A 17,267-nucleotide genomic window follows, 5' to 3' on the forward strand; every position below is an offset into this window, starting at 1 on the left:
TAGGCACTGGTGATGGATGACTCAGAGCACAGCAGGAGTGCTGGGGATCCTGTACGTGATGATTTGATCAATGTGTCTCTCCACGCAGCCGGTCAGGAGATATAGTGCCTGCCATGTTCAGACCCCATTGTTTAATCCAACACATCATTAGCACGCAGGCAAAGGTTAACGAGACAGAGATAACCCATTAAATAATCAATTGATCATTCTTCAATTTACCTAAACTCTTGTCCTTTTCTCACCAACAAGGATCACATTAAGCTACTCTAAGAAAAACACAGAGGCACAGTTATTCATGAGACATCTAGAAACACTTAGAAACTTCTGATAAACCCTTCAGGACTTGTTCTGCTTTATTTATTTCTTGTACTTTGCTCTTTGTGGATTTGTCTGCTTTATCTCAGCTCAGGAATTGAGCTGGCTTTTGGGTGCATTTTCAGTTAGCCTTGACATCCATTATCAGTCTGAGGCAAACCTGATTTAGAACCTCAGAATTATTTGGGGGAGAAGAGGACGTAGTGATTCTGTCACCTTCTTCTCTGCTCTCAGTCCCATTACTGCTCTTTAATAAGGGTGCTAATGAATTAAGGCATGTGTGCGAAAGGGTCATCTCAGCCAAGTATCGAAATGAGGCCAACAGTCAGATCAGTGAGACACTGCAGTGTTACTGAACAGAACACATACCTGTCTTTCACATCATCCAGCTCAACTTAAATTAAGCTGTACACTGACCATGGACAGAAAACATTCTTTTCTGAATGTCTTTAGAAAGTTTCTGTTTATCTTGAACTTAGTTAAGGATCTTATGATCACTTGCACGTTCGCCTAACAAACAAAATCCCTGGTTTGACTCTTGGAGGAGCCACAAATCCCTTGGGGGTTGTGTAAGGAAAGGCATCTGGCATGAATATGTAGAAAATCAAATATGCAGAGCTGTGTGCTGCGGTGACCCCCCTGCATATAAGGCATACTCTGACACAAGGGCGTAGATTTGGTTTTGGCATTGGTGGGGACAGATGATTCAACCACCGAACCCTGCGCTGTTTCTTTTTTTTTTTTTTTCCTTTTTGTCTTTGCTTCTTCATTAAAAAAAAAAGAAAAAAAAAGGGAGAAATATACTTGCTTACATATGCTATTCTACATGCTTTTAAACCATTTAAAATTACAATTCATAGTTTTATATGTGAATTATATAATGTTAAATTACTAGACTTTAGTTTACTTCAGCCATATTCCATATAAATCAGGTATCATACAAAAATAAAAAAAAAGCTTCAAATAGAGTCATGACAATAAAAGAATATGACTTTAAGGACATTACTTCAGTTATAGTGCACCAACATCTCTTACACATTAGCACTAAGGGAACACTGAATGACCTGATGGTTTTTGTCCATAAAACTACTCATCTAAGATTACCACAAAGTAAAAGATCTCTCAGCAAAATTATGCAACCTTTTAGGCACTATTGCCCCGATCAAATCAGTGAGCTGGGACTTTTTATTCTAAACATGAACTACTGTTACAGCAACAGACATGGACTACTGGTGCCCCACACAACAACTCAATGTCCACTATGTGAAGGAGTCTATACTACTGTTTATACTATACTGTCTATACTATACTGTCTATACTATACTGTCGTGGTGGACATGGCAACACTTTTTTCATGGTTACATACAGTTTTAGACTGATGTGGGCCAAAGCCTAGCACATACCTGCCAACCTTGAGACCTCAGAATTAGGGAGACATTCAAAGGGTTTTTTTTTGTTGTTGTTGTTTTTTTTTACAGTGTTTACTTATCGGAAAAAAATAAGTTAAATGTCACCGGCCTGTTCCGGGGGTGTCCAAATTCAGAGGCTGCGTCCAACTGAGGACCCGGCCTTTGCAGGCTAAGTGGGCCGGGTCCTCCGAAAGCCGGGTAGACCGGAAATGAGCGACCGTGAAATTCGGGGGTCTAGCCTTCATAATTACGTCACCTCTGCCGTCTGCTCCTTGCTGTCTAAATAAAATAAAATATAACCGGACGCTTGCGTAGATTCTCGACCATCTCACACTTCTGTTTAATCAGTTTTCTGTTTGACATTTATTCAGCTGTGTGAAAACCCCAGAGGAACCCTCCCGAGGGATTAATAAAGTTTTATTTAATCTAATCTAATAACTTTATTCTCAGCCAAACCGATTTACTCATGAACAAATAAAACACTGAAAAAGGCCAAACAATAACATGTTTAAGTTATTTGAAGTTTACACAGCTACATTCTCGCCTGAAAACATGTTAAAAGTTTATTTCGCGACCCAGAAAGAGTAATGAGAGTAATATTAATACTAAGTAGCTGCAGTAGCAGCTATTGTTATATATATTATAGGATATGGTTTTTCAATTTTGTTGTGGAAAATCGGGAGAAATTGGGGAGAATGGTGGCTCCGGGAGCTTTTCGGGAGGGGCACTGAAATTCGGGATTCTCCTGGAAAAATCGGGAGTGTTGGCATGTATGGCCTGGTATTGCCTGTAACGTTATTATGACGGACACATTTTATGAGTGAACTTGACTTTAAGTGACTTACAGGTTTCTTTGAAAAATACTTTCTTATATGCACGTTCTTCCTCTTTGCTACCGTCCTGTCCTCCTCGCAGCGCAGGTTTGCCGCTGCTAAAACTAAACAGAGCTCCCTGAAAGGCACAGCCAATCACATTGGCCATATTTGTCACATGAGGTAGGACTCCAGTAGAGAACGTAATTTAACTCTTTCTGCACCGCTGGGTGACTGAGACGCTGACAGATCGATTTTTTCTTTCTATCGGGTTTGTATTTCTTTACTCGCAGAGATCAAATTATTGGTGGGGACAATTCAATAATCGCTGGATATTGGTGGGGACATGTCCCTTCCGTCCATGCCAAATCGACGCCCTTGCTCTGACAGTAACTTCTTATTTATGATCACTGCTGATTTAAGTCTAATGATTTACATTAAACATTAAAGACTGTCACTTTATGCAGTAAGATTCAATAGAACAATAATTTCTTCAGATTCATTCATCCATGTTCTTCTGCTTATCCAAGTCATGGAGTTTGAGCCTGTCCCCCTGTCATGGGGCAAGAGTCTGGTAGTCAGAGACAGAGAGAGACATAGACAACAACTTACATTCACATCTACAGCTAGTTAGCCTAATATGCATGTCATTGGAGTAAGTTAGATTGATTTAAACACAACATAATATTTTCTGTGAGGCCGCTTTGCTCTCAGTGATCACAAAGAGGAAATAAAGGGTTCTAAAAGAATGGCTGCTCAAAATAAAGTCATGCCAACAGACATTATTGCATTTAAAACTTTATCTGTCAAAAATGAGTTTCTTCAGTAGAAACAGTGTACTCAAACTCAAACTCAAACTTTTTTTTTTTACCACCAGTGTTTTAAAAGATTGTAACACAATTCTTGGTTCCTTCTAACAGGCTGTGCTCTTACTTTTTTTCTAAAGGTGTGCTGTTCACATTTGTGAGCAGCACAAAAGCTCACAATGAGAAGACACAATTTCATAGCTCTCAGTTTGGTGTGGATGCCTCTCTTCATATGGCAGCAAACCTTTTACAGCTGCTTTGTTGCTGCTTGCTCAATCATACAGATCCGGACATTGTGTTTGACTTTCACACTTCAGCTGCAGCAGGACATTTAAAGGGGTCTGTGATATGTAGAAGCTGACAATGCCATGAAGAATGAGCAGCCATTTTCACAGTTATTAAGACCGTTTAATAACTTAATTCCTGCAAATCAAACAGCGAGACACTGATCTCCCGTGGCTGTACCTGGCAGTGTGCCTGACTCAGACTCAGTCTGTACAGTGGTCCACCTCCTGCTTTATTCTACGAAAAGATTAGAGGGTTGCAGGACTTATTGACTCCTCCAGGTATAGGAGTAATTAATGTAATTAGGCACTGTATCTCTGCTCAGGCCTTTTATCAAAGCTGTTTCCTTATCACTTCTGGAAATTTAATTAGAAAAATTGTTCTAATTAGAGATTTTGTAAAAATAAAATTAACTTCAGTCAGATGATTCCCTTGTTAATTGTTGGCCAGACGTATATAAGAAGAATAGTTGGGAGTTTTGTATTAACCACTTAAGTCCCACACTATTTTCTTTAAAATTTCCATCTGAGAAAATGTAATAATATTATTCAAGTGGCAAAAAGGAAAAACTGTGGGCTTTGTGATTTCAGGACATTTTGAGTTTTGTTTTTTTGTTTTTTTAAATAAAAAAATTCCCAGTTCTAACATAATCAACACTTTCTTTTGAACTTGGGAAAGAAAAGAGAAAAGAAGCCAAGGACAAAATAACTGAGTTTTATGAAAGAAGTAAAAGTCAGTTTAATGACACCCAGTAGTGATGTATAAACACACGGGGGTCACCTGATTCAACCCTGGTCATAACTTTTTCAAAAGGAAAGCTTGAAGGCTAATTTTAAAAATGGAGAGAATGTTTTTTTTCTGAATTCAAACTGGGAACTGGTTCCATAGGAGAGGAGCCTGATAGCTAAAGGCTGTCCTTCCATTCTTATTTTAGAAATGCTGCAAACAAGTAAACCTGCAGTCTGAGACTCTGCTGGAATAATTTGATACTACTGTAGTCTTTATGATGTGGCCTGGTTATTTAAGACCTTAAGTAACCTCACTCCAGTTTTAGATTTAATTCTGGATTTAATGGGAAAAGCTAATATGGGAGAAATCTTTTTCTAGTCTCTGATACTACTCATGTTGCAGAATTTTGGAGCAGCTTTTCCGGGAGGTTTTAGTTTTTACAGCCTGATAACATTAAATTGCAATAGTCTAGCCTGGAAGTAACAATTGCACAGGCTAGCTTATAAGCATCACCTATTTCAAAGAGATTTACATCAATTACTCAACTAAATGTTAAATTAATAATTTCAGTTGGTGGCCTTCTTTGTTGTATATTTTGTTTTTGTTTTCTTATTTTGTGCTAGAGTGAGTGTATTTTTAGTGACCAACATACTTTCACACCTAACCCATTTATAGTAGCCACAATTTCCAAAGTGAACATTATGCTGTGTTCAAGAACACTTGGAGGATCTTGTCAGGAATGACGACTCGCTGGTCACTAGAAGGAGTGTGTCTTTTATGTGCAGTAAACAGGTGCAACAGAAATTAAAATGCCAAATTTTTAACTTGGGGTGAGATGAACTACCCGTTGAACTTACAGTGGCTTGCAAAAGTATTCGGCCCCCTTGAACTTTTCCACATTTTGTCACATTACAGCCACAAACATGAATCAATGTTATTGGAATTCCACATGAAAGACCAATACAAAGAGGTGTACACGTGAGAAGTGGAACGAAAATCATACATGATTTCAAACATTTTTTACAAATAAATAACTGCAAAGTGGGGTGTGCGTAATTATTCAGCCCCCTGAGTCAATACTTTGTAGAACCACCTTTTGCTGCAATTACAGCTGCCAGTCTTTTAGGGTATGTCTCTACCAGCTTTGCACATCTACAGACTGAAATCCTTGCCCATTCTTCTTTGCAAAACAGCTCCACAACTGCCCTGTGACGGCCTCAGAGGTTGTCTAAGAGAATATTGGGAGCAACAACACCATGAAGTCCAAAGAACACACCAGACAGGTCCAGGGATAAAGTTATTGAGAAATTTAAAGCAGGCTTAGGCTACAAAGATTTCCCAAGCCTTGAACATCCACGGAGCACTGTTCAAGCCATCATCCAGAAATGGAAGGAGTATGGCACAACTGTAAACCTACCAAGACAAGGCCGTCCACCTAAACTCACAGGCCGAACAAGGAGAGCGCTGATCAGAAATGCAGCCCAGAAAGATGGTGACTCTGGACGAGCTGCAGAGATCTACAGCTCAGGTGGGGGAATCTGTCCATAGGACAACTATTAGTCGTGCACTGCACAAAGTTGGCCTTTATGGAAGAGTGGCAAGAAGAAAGTCTCGTTTGCAGTTTGCCACAAGCCATGTGGGGGACACAGCAAACATGTGGAAGAAGGTGCTCTGGTCAGACGAGACCAAAATGGAACTTTTTGGCCAAAATGCAAAACGCTATGTGTGGTGGAAAACTAACACTGCACATCACTCTGAACACACCATCCCCACTGTCAAATATGGTGGTGGCAGCATGATGCTCTGGGGGTGCTTCTCTTCAGCAGGGACAGGGAAGCTGGTCAGAGTTGATGGGAAGATGGATGGAGCCAAATACAGGGCAATCTTGGAAGAAAACCTCTTGGAGTCTGCAAAAGACTTGAGACTGGGGCAGAGGTTCACCTTCCAGCAGGACAACGACCCTAAACATAAAGCCAGGGCAACAATGGAATGGTTTAAAACAAAACATATCCATGTGTTAGAATGGCCCAGTCAAAGTCCAGATCTAAATCCAATCGAGAATCTGTGGCAAGATCTGAAAACTGCTGTTCACAAATGCTGTCCATCTAATCTGACTGAGCTGGAGCTGTTTTGCAAAGAAGAATGGGCAAGGATTTCAGTCTGTAGATGTGCAAAGCTGGTAGAGACATACCCTAAAAGACTGGCAGCTGTAATTACAGCAAAAGGTGGTTCTACAAAGTATTGACTCAGGGGGCTGAATAATTACGCACACCCCACTTTGCAGTTATTTATTTGTAAAAAATGTTTGGAATCATGTATGATTTTCGTTCCACTTCTCACGTGTACACCACTTTGTATTGGTCTTTCACCTGGAATTCCAATAAAATTGATTCATGTTTGTGGCTGTAATGTGACAAAATGTGGAGAAGTTCAAGGGGGCCGAATACTTTTGCAAGCCATTGTACTTCCAAGGCTCCGGTGCAGTTTGGAGAAAAATGTGCATAGTGTGTGTATGGCATGTAATCAGGTCAAGGTTCTCCTTAGCCACATGTTATATATATTTCTTGTGTTATATAAGTTCACTGACATTTAGGGAGTAACTTTATCCAGTGAACTTATATAACATGAGAAATGATCCTCTCATGGTACCTGCTGCAGTTATGTTATACGTGCTTTGTAATTTAGCATATGTTTTGATGATTATTGAATCATTCTCTGCATTTGTGCTCTTTGACTGACCTATTTTCAGAATTATCAATAGAAAATAACAAAATAAAATAGTACATAAAACTGAGGAAGAACTGAGGGATGGAGGTAGTAGTATACTCAAAGAAATGGACAAAGTAAAAGATGGAGTTTTTAAAATCAATGAAACTCTGAAACTTTACCTGTGCTAATCCAATTCAAAGAAGAACACAAAATCTGCTCTGTGCAGATGTATGCGCACTTTATTTAAGGTTTCATTTGGTGCGCCAAACAAAGAAAAGATCACATGGGCATCACTTGAGTTGTTATTGTTAGGCGAATAGGGATTATTAAACATTTTTTGTTTACTATGATATTTCAGAAGGCATAGTCAACATCTAAACATGCCGAGTAGAGGGTGGTGTGCAAATAACATTTTTTTTTATGAAATGTAGTAGAATAAATGCATAAAGTAGTATAATTTTTTGAGAAATTCAAGGACAACATGAGTCTCTTATAACTGTGCTTTCCTCTTTTTTTCAGCACTCAGTGAACTTGATTTCAACTGTCAAAAGTTTCACTAGTTTTTCAAAGACATCTGCTCTCTTATGGTAAGCTCTCACCAGATGTACAATTTATATACTTCTGGTGGAGGCCAGGCCCCACAGGCAGAAACCAAATGGACTTGGGGCTTTATGAGTGAGGGTTTAGCTTTTAAACACAAAGAGAAAAAAGCGATTAAAAGGGAACTATTCATCAAATTACACAAAATCTGCCAAGAGAGTAGAAGCATTTCACTTGCAGAGATTTTTAAAACAAATATCATGTTTCCAAGCACTCACTGATAACTTAAAGTTTGGCCAGCCTAACAAGACAGTTAAATCAATAAAAAAATATATATTTTCTTTGCCCCCTGATCTTTTGTTCAGAGCCTTTGTGCACTTAAAAGCCTGATTTCAATAATTCTGACTTTGAAGACATCAGTATTGGTCAAACCGCTTCATAACTAATTCTACTTTTAAGTACTAAGTTACTCAGAAACACTGATTAGTCCTCACTAAGACTAACTTTTCAACCAGCTTTGACAGTTACATTATATCTTGCAAAGTTGAGACTTTTTCAGTGTGTCAGTGATTCATTATTATGAGGCTGCTTGGCAGAGGACAGCATGGCTGGTGTTGTTTTCACATTGAAAATGCTTGTGTGTGTTTTTGTGTCATCAGGGCCAAGTCTGGTTCAGGTCACCTGCGAGTACTCACTTAAGATTGCTGGAAGCAGAATTCAGAAATATTCAAGACACAGACAGAAACTTTACACATGTGTAGCTGAGATCTAAATGAAGGCAAAGTGCAAATACAGCATAGTCACAGTTGTTGTGATCCCTTCACAATTTACTCTGAAATGCACAATTTTAGTTTAGACCAGCAAATTAAGCTATTTATTCAAGAGTTTCTCCAAATTCAGCCACACAGGAGCCACTTGTAGCTTTAGCCTTTGAATATTTTGTGATTACAAACCCTGGTGTTCATCTTAAATAAGTATTCAGTTCAAGGTCACAAGAAGTCATATTTAATTTGTCACTTTTTCTTTACATCCCTTTTTTTCTGCCTGAGAAAAGAAAGTCTCAGGCAGAAAACCATGGATCTGAAAACCATTACCTTTACTGTCATAAAATTAAATGCAAGTACAACATGTCTTTCTGCAATCCAGAGGAACAAAAGCCTAGCTAACCAAGACAGAAATACAACTAATCAAGACCTCTACACTGAAACAGAATTTCTGAATTTATTGACTCTTTCAACCATCCTGGTATTTTAGTTATTTGTATGCGCCAAAAGCACACACACTGCATACACTGAGGCTTGGCTTCACTGACAGTGACCATCTCCATGCTCCCAACAGGCTGTGTGTGATGGCGCCCTCCGGTGATCGCTCACTGCATCCAGAAAAGTTGAAGTGGATACAACAGAGCAGGTTCCACTGTAAAACACAGAATTTAAATGTTTTATTGTCCTATGGTGGATGTGAATAAAGTCAAATTCCAAAAATGTTATTTTATTGTTGCATTGTCTGTGCCCCACACAACGGATTCATACTGTCAAACTGGACTGTTGCTACATGACTAGATTTAAACTCACCAATTTTTCTTGTCTGAAAGTATCACATTTCAGTCCAGTAAATTGTTTGAGTTACTATTAACCATTTGAAGGTGGGATATCCTTGCCATAGAAAACTACATTTATCCTTAGCCAGCAGTTTCAGGGTTTCTTAAGTGTTGCCTGCTCTGGTCCCTAAACTGAATAAACCAAGGTTGCTGGTGACTCAAAACAGAGTCACCAATGACCAGTATTTTCTTCACCGGGTGTGTGGTTGAGTGTGGAAAACCAATTGGAAATGTGAACGTGTTGGTGGTGTACTGGAGCTTCTGTCTTTTTTGATACACTCCTGATTTCCCAGCAGCTTAAGACAATCTGCCGTGGGAACGTCTTCTTCTTTTCCTCCATTTCTCATTTTCTGCATTTTGTGTGAACACTGTTATATGTTGAGACCAAGTGTCTGAATATGAGAACTTGCTGCAGTTACCCCCAAACAGCTGATCATGAAGGCAGTTTTCTACCCAGGGACTCCAAACTTTCAATAATTTTTAGTAATGCACATTAGCCCACCTTTTAACAATAAGTTTGTGTTGAAATTAGTGCTGTCAGCGTTAATCTCGTTAAAATGGCGTTAACGCCATAACCGCATTAATGCAGCAAATCTATGTTAGCGAGTTACCCCGGATCGCCCTGTGCGTGGGGCTGGACAGCGTCAACACGTTAACGAGCTAACCGTGCTAATGCGTTGACACCATGCAGCCCCACATACGGATGATCCGCGCTAACTCGCTAATGGAGATTTGCCGCGTTAATGTGCTAACGTCATTTTAACGAGATTAATGCTGACAGCACTAGTTGAAATGTTGTTGTTTGGTGTAGAATAACACAGATGTAGTCTCCACTGATGGTCACCTTGGTGTTTATAATGATTAGGAAAGTGTTACCCAAATTCAGCTTTTCTGGGAAATATGAGACCCATCCTTTGAACAGCTCGTCTTTTACAGATTATTTATGAACAATACAATTTATTATGTGTTACCCTATTGATTTATTCATTACATGTGGGGGGTTTTTTTGTTGCATTTTCCTGTTTTCTTTATTTTGGTTAATCACCTTATTTGTTTGTAACCAAATTAAAATTAACCTTCTGCTCTTGCTCTTGACGAAGGCGGTCGCACTTTTCTCCTCTCCTCCTCCTCCTCTCCCTTAGCTTCCCTGCTTAGCCTCTTGTGTCCTTGTCTAGTCTCGTGTTTTTTGTATTACTTTTCCCTGGAACACTCTCTCCCAGTCTGTTCTCTAAAACCTAAAAGAGAATTGTGGATTTGATCAACTGGTCTCTGAATGCAATTGACACCCTTTTCTCAACGAGAAGTTTGGGCTGGGGTGAGCCTGAGTGCTGAAGATATCTACCTATTCGGAACCATGGTAACAGGGTTCTGGCTGATCGGAGCTGGCTTGGCCCTGACTTACCGGAGAACTAAGGAAGCGGAATCGGTTGTTCAAACCCCCACAAGGCTGCCCGCTGGGATTGAAACGATGGGAAGAGGCGTGAGTTTCTCAAAATGGGCTCATTGAGTGCAGCACGGATAAGTTCTTAGAAAGGCTTACGGCTGCCGTGAATACTCAGAATAAGATCTCTGAGTGCAAACTGGATTACATCTCGGAAGGGCTTGCTCGGCATAACATCTCTGAGCGTAAATTGGATGACATCTCGGGAAGGCACACTGTCATGAGTTCTCAGAATCGGCTCTTTGGGCACAAGAATGACAACATCACAGAGCGCAAGTATGGCAAAGCTCACGGCTCTCCAACGGGAGATTGAGAGACCAGTGTTGGACTGTAGAACTGCTTGGAAATTCATATGAGCTGTTCGCACTAAAGTAAAAAGCACCATCACTCATGCGGATACCCCTTCGGCGCCAGCTGTGGTTGCAAGGCTGGAGCCGAACAACAACACCCTGATAACAACTGTGGTTTGACTGTTCTTCCCTCTCTATGCAAGGCCACCTGGGTTGGCTGGAGGACTGTTTACTTAGCCTGGCAGGGTGAAGGACACTGTCTCAGCTGAACTCTGGACACATACACACACACATGCACACAGACATATATACACATGCAGACATACACTCATCCCCCCTCCCCCTCCAAACGCCTTTGACGCTTATTCCCTTCCGATGCTGACGGTGGATCATGGAGACCAGCACATAGGCTGCAGGCCCGGATGTACTGTCTACATTGGCTGTCTCTCACCCTTTACGTACCCCTGTTGCTTGTCATGTGTTTTTTGGTGTATTAAGAGTTTTTTTTTGTTTTTTTTTCTGTTCTCAAACTGATCTCCCTGTTGGAGCTCAGTCTGGGAGGAGTTATTTTTTTTCTCCTTATCTTTCCTCATGTGGTGCATTTTCCACTGTTATACCTCTCTGACCTGTCTTCCCGATGTGATGTTTTTGTGTAATGTATGTATGGTCGGAGGGTAAGATGGCGCCGCCATTGCGTGCAATAGGTCGGCAGCCTTGTGAAATTTCCCCTTGTGGGACTAATAAAGGTATATCAAAATCAAAAACTGTTTCTGCTCCAAATCCACCATGCAGCTAGTGGACTCTGCAAATGTGGTAAAAAACTTGATTAGACCCTTGGTAATGCTTGTCGTAGTGATTCTCCGTAAAGGAATCACTACGGGGAACCGAATGGACAGACATCTTGTTGATATGGTCAACAAGAACTGATTGCCTGCCCTCATTTTTGGTAAGGGACCAACACAGTCTACCAGGACATGTTCAAATGGTTCGTCGATGGCAGAGATAAGACATAGTGGGGCAGGGGGCACCACCTGGTTCGGTTTGCCCACGAGCTGGCAAGTGTGACAGTGTTACAAAACCACACCAAATCTGCTTTCATTGCTGGCCAAAAGTAATGTTGCAACATGCGGTCATATGTCTTAGTGACACCCAAATGACCTAAGCATGAATGTTCTTGTTCTAGCTGTAACACATGCTGGCAAAAATTGGCCAGAAGCACTACTTGCTGGACTGTACTCCATTTTTCTCCTAATAGCTCAGGGATAGCTCAGTAGGTAGAGTGTCTGCCCCATGATCGGAAGGTCGGGGGTTCGACTCCACTGAACGGCTACCCTGAGGTACCCCTGAGCAAGGTACCGTCCCTACACACTGCTCCCCGGGCGCTGCATTGGTGGCTGCCCACTGCTTCACTGGGTGAATGGGTTAAATGCAGAGGAGTAATTTCCCTTCGGGGACTAACACAACACACTTTACACTTTACTTTTACACTTTACTTTTACTTTACCCTTGGAATCCACCTGTGCATCAACCAACAGTCAGCAATGAAAAATGCTTCTTGTTCCCCTTTGTACCATGATCCTCAGCTGCAGCGGTAAAACATTTGTCTGATGATGGGTCCTTTTTTGAGCATCCATAAGTGCATCCCAAGTAAGTAAGGGGAAAGTTTCAGACTTAGGAGATGGCTTAACCACACTTTGAGCCTCCTCTAAGGCACCATTATCCACTTCTTTAGCACAGGGTATCACATCCATCTCTAAGACAGAATCAGTGATTGGCTCTGTCAAATTAACCCCCTCCCCTTGTTTATGGGCGCGTGATTGAGTCAGAATACTCACAGGAAACACATCAAATTGCTGCTGGCACAGAACATCCAACACAGGCTCTTAAACAGGAGTTTTGATAACATCAGCGGTGGGATGAACTTTTCCACCCACTATGTTGTTTCCCATTATAAAGTCCACACCACTGATAGGGAAACATGGACAGCCACAGGAAAGGCACCACTTACCAGATCGCTCTGCACCCAAATGCGGTGGAGGGGAGCAGGCACAAAGCTCAACCCAACACCTCTCACAATAGTGCTAGTGTCACAGGCAGTTTTTTTTCATCAAATTCAAACACACTAGCAAGTATGAGGGACTGGGCCACCAGTATCACGCAGAATACTGCACGCTCATGTCAGGCTTACCAGAGAGCTAAACTGTCCCCTTAAAAAATAAATAAAGGGTTTGAAACATTCATAGGGACTCTCAGGGGTGGAGGACCTACCGTCAAGAGGCACGGTTTTAATCATCCCCACCCCTTTTGATTTACGTGCCGCTGAGACTGACTGTTTGTGTTTACATGCCACACAATCTGCTATTAAATGGCCAAATTGAAACAAAAGAAACACTTTCTTACTTCTTTGGGAGGGGACACAAGTTCCTCACCCTTTGGATACTGCTCAGGGCAAACTCATCAGCCAGTGTGGCCGCCTGTTGTAATGAGGAAACTTTTCGTTCATTAAGATATACTGCGAAGCGCTCTGAGATGCAGTTCTTCAGTGAGCAGACCCTGCCTCTAAAGGCATGCGCTAACTTGGGAGAGGGTCCCAAATACACCAGAATTAAACAAGCAACCTGACACACATACAGACACCAAACCCTTACACAGGCTGTCTCATTTCCTTTCATTCAAATCCCGGACGAGCCCCCATATTATTACGTCCCCATAAATAAGATCTACGGGTAGGTGTGGGGCAGCAGTAGCAAATAGGACCAAGATGCAGAAAAGGAAACCAAACACAGCAGCATGGTAAATAATACGTGTTTATTATAAACTGTTTTAACACAAAAAGACGACAATGTCACTCCATCAATGAGCACTAACAAAAGAAACCCAGCCTTATGTATCTGAAGAGGTGAAAGGAAGAACAGACGACAAGAAAAAAAAACACTTACAGGCCCACCCTACTCACTAGCACCAGCACACAGCTCACTGCTGACGAAGCCCACAAGCCCACACTGCTCACTAGTACTACTACATTACTCACTTGAAGCAGCAAACTCAACCCACTGCTTCCAAAACTCCAAACTGCAGCAAAGAGAGTCACACCACAGGACCTCTCCCTGGACAGCAGTGCAAAGACAAAGAGAAAATCACACAGTTCTCCCCTAACCTATATAATGTTTGAGGACTAATTGCTGAATGGGTCCAGATGCAGAATGGGGAAAATAAGCAGCAGTTGAAACCTGGAGGGAGGGGAGAGAGAAAGAGAGGAAGAGAGGGATGGAGCAAGAGAAGAGGAGGAGGGGGAGCAACACCACACACTCCCACAGCCTCACAGGATGTAAGTGTCGTCTCTGGCTGAGCTGGTGAAGCTGGATAATAATTTTACCGCCTACATCTACAGAAAAAACACTGCCCTTGTGGCAAATCTCTCAGATGTGTCCAGCTCTTAAGCAAATCTGGCTGAGTGGCTGGCTTCAAAGGGTAAGGCTCTCAAGAGACCAGCCATGACAACAGCAAACCCCCCAAAAAATAAAGTTTCTACAAAACCTGTCGTCAAACTTCCATCTCAGCCTGCTGAGTCCCCAGGTATATAGTGGACAAAGACTGTAAATATGTACTGAGAGTTCTGCTCCTGATTGCATAGAAATGTATGCATGGTTGAGACCACATTCTCTTAGTATCACGTGCAATGAAATTAAGTTATAGAACATTCATGAAACAAAAACTACATGACAATTAATTATTTTATACCCTCTCATCCTGCTGGCCAACTTGACAAAAGCCTTTTTTGTTTATTTTTGATTTATTTACAAAAATGTTAAAAGTTTTTAACTTCGAATTTGACTAAAATCCACAGTAGAGGTCTGCTTGGGAGCCGGAGGGCTGGAGGCTCTGCTGCAAAGGGCGGGGCTTCAAGGTCAGCAAGCAGTAACAGCATATTTTTTTCGAGAGGAGAGCAGATCAGGCTGTGGATTGACATGGAGCACTTTTTGGATTTTAGTGAAACAGATGGGCTCTGTTTGGTGTTGAAATAATACAAATGGGTAATGCAACTGCAAATGATGTGGATGGAGCAGAATCTACAAGAGAAGCAGAGCTGGTCTGATTTAGTTGAGGACCAGTGCAGGGATCTGCACAAGGGGAGGAGGGCTGCTGAAACTGCGCAGTGTTGGGGAGGGATTTTTCTTTCCAGAAATCAGATGAACATGGGCAGGTGCATATTGGTCAGCTCTATGTCTAGTAGTTCTGGAAAAATGCACAAATTGTGTTTTATGTTTTGTTGGGTTTTTTCATGAGAGAAGACAAATATGCTCAAATTTTAAGTTTTCACAATTTATTATCAAACAGTATTTCAAATTAGTTTTCCATGATGCCATTGACCTCCTCTCTGGCACAGAGACAAAGGGTGTTGCACCCAGGCAGTAAACACTTTTATTGCGTATCACAGAAACATAATGTTAACATGATTGCTTGAAACAGTTAAGGGTGGCCTTAGGCCTTCTTCTGCACCTCTCTGGACATCTCCTTGTATAGAGATTACCCTTTTGCATGGCAACCACCTCTTGCCCTCTGGTCAGGCCTGCATGAAGAGATAGTGAGGAGGAAAGGATAGGAGGGGAAAAAGCTTCTCTAACCCCAGAAATTTACAGATCTGTTTCCTCCAGCAGAGTCAGGCTTGTCCTCATAGAAGGGGCTTCTGTCTGTGCCTTGTAATGTCAATTTATATCAGTCCAAATCCAAAACTATAACCAATACATAACTGTGTGCAGTAAAAGATTAAACAAATGTGTGACGCTAATTATGAGGTATATAGCCTTAAAGATAACAGTGGGCTAACAGTTTCTTTATTTCATAGACTAATTAGGCTAGCAAGTACAGGATACTCCACAATCTGGTAGTTGTAAAAAGATATGTGAAACCCAGTGCAGACCAACAATTTGGATGAAAGGCACAATCTTAGCTTTCACACTTCATTCATACCTACACCCAATTTACAGTCGCCAATTAACGGAATTCAACCCCTCGCAATCCTGAATTAAGTAGAACAGTTGATGATGGATGGAAGTACATTTTCTTTATATAGTTGAGTGAAGAATCATTGTAGGTTGATTCCTAATTTAAGTAATGGAATATTTAAAATTTAGTTTAAGTTAAGATGTATTGTTTCATTATACACTTGAGTATGTAGTGCCAAGTAATTCAAGAAAGAGTACTTGAAAGGAGAAAATAATCACTAACAGTGAAAAACTTTAACAGATGTTAAATGGTCTTACTCTGTTTCCTGTCTGTTACAATAAAGTGGACAGGGTTTGCTTTAAAATGTGTACAACATTTTTATTTCAAAAATTGAAATTGTTAATTTTGATTTTTCTGTAATGCCAATTCCCAGTAAAAGTCACCCAACACCCAAGACCATCCCAACAGTCAAACAAACCCCTATAAGCAAGTATTTTGCGACAGTGGGAAGGAAAAACTCCCTTTCAACATGGAGAGGTGACCATCTGCTGCAACCAGTTGTAGGGGGATAAGGAGAGTACAGGACGAGGACAAAACACAAACTGTCGGAGAGAGAAGACAAACATTAATGACATGCAGTGGTGGCATCACTGAAGGACAATATACATGTCATCACTGGTCAGACTGCGGAAGACACCAGAGAAACCTATAGAGCCTAATGTTTTGAAGTCAATTACTTTAATTCAGTAAGGCGCTTGTTGACGCGTTACCAAGATTACATTCTCTAATTTCTGATCTGCGTGTATTGTTCCAGTAGACTTGAGGTAAATGTAGAGAAACATGGAGTTAACACCCGCACAATGACGGGACAAATTGCCTTTACACTCAGTGGTTTGAAATTTCTTTTTTTCATAAAGTCAAAAAGACTTTTTTCAAGATATTCAAACTCAAGACATAGAGGTCCACTGTCAGTACATGCCTGGTACCATCACCGTGCAGGTATGTTTAACTCCATGACTCTGCATTTCTGTACAGTCCTTACATCCACTGCACACAACTTTCTAATTTAAATTCTAGGGAGCAGTTTTTACATCTTGGTTTTCTAACGGATCTTTTGGGTTCTCCTGTTTTATTATTTTAATGGCTACAGTCTTTTTGTCAGCCATTCTGACACATTTTGCAACTGTGCCATAAGACCCTTCTCCAAGGAGAGTTAACAAGTGGTGTGTACCAAACCATTTTAAATTACAATAAAGAAACACCAAAGCATTAACCACTGCTGTATACTGAGGTTTGACACATTGCAATTATAATTTTTGCCTATTTCTTTGCTCATTTTTTCCCATGTTGTATTATAATTACAAGGATTTGGCTCCCTTCCTAT

This window comes from Oreochromis aureus, linkage group 17 (assembly GCF_013358895.1).
Source record: "Oreochromis aureus strain Israel breed Guangdong linkage group 17, ZZ_aureus, whole genome shotgun sequence".
NCBI lineage: Eukaryota > Metazoa > Chordata > Actinopteri > Cichliformes > Cichlidae > Oreochromis > Oreochromis aureus.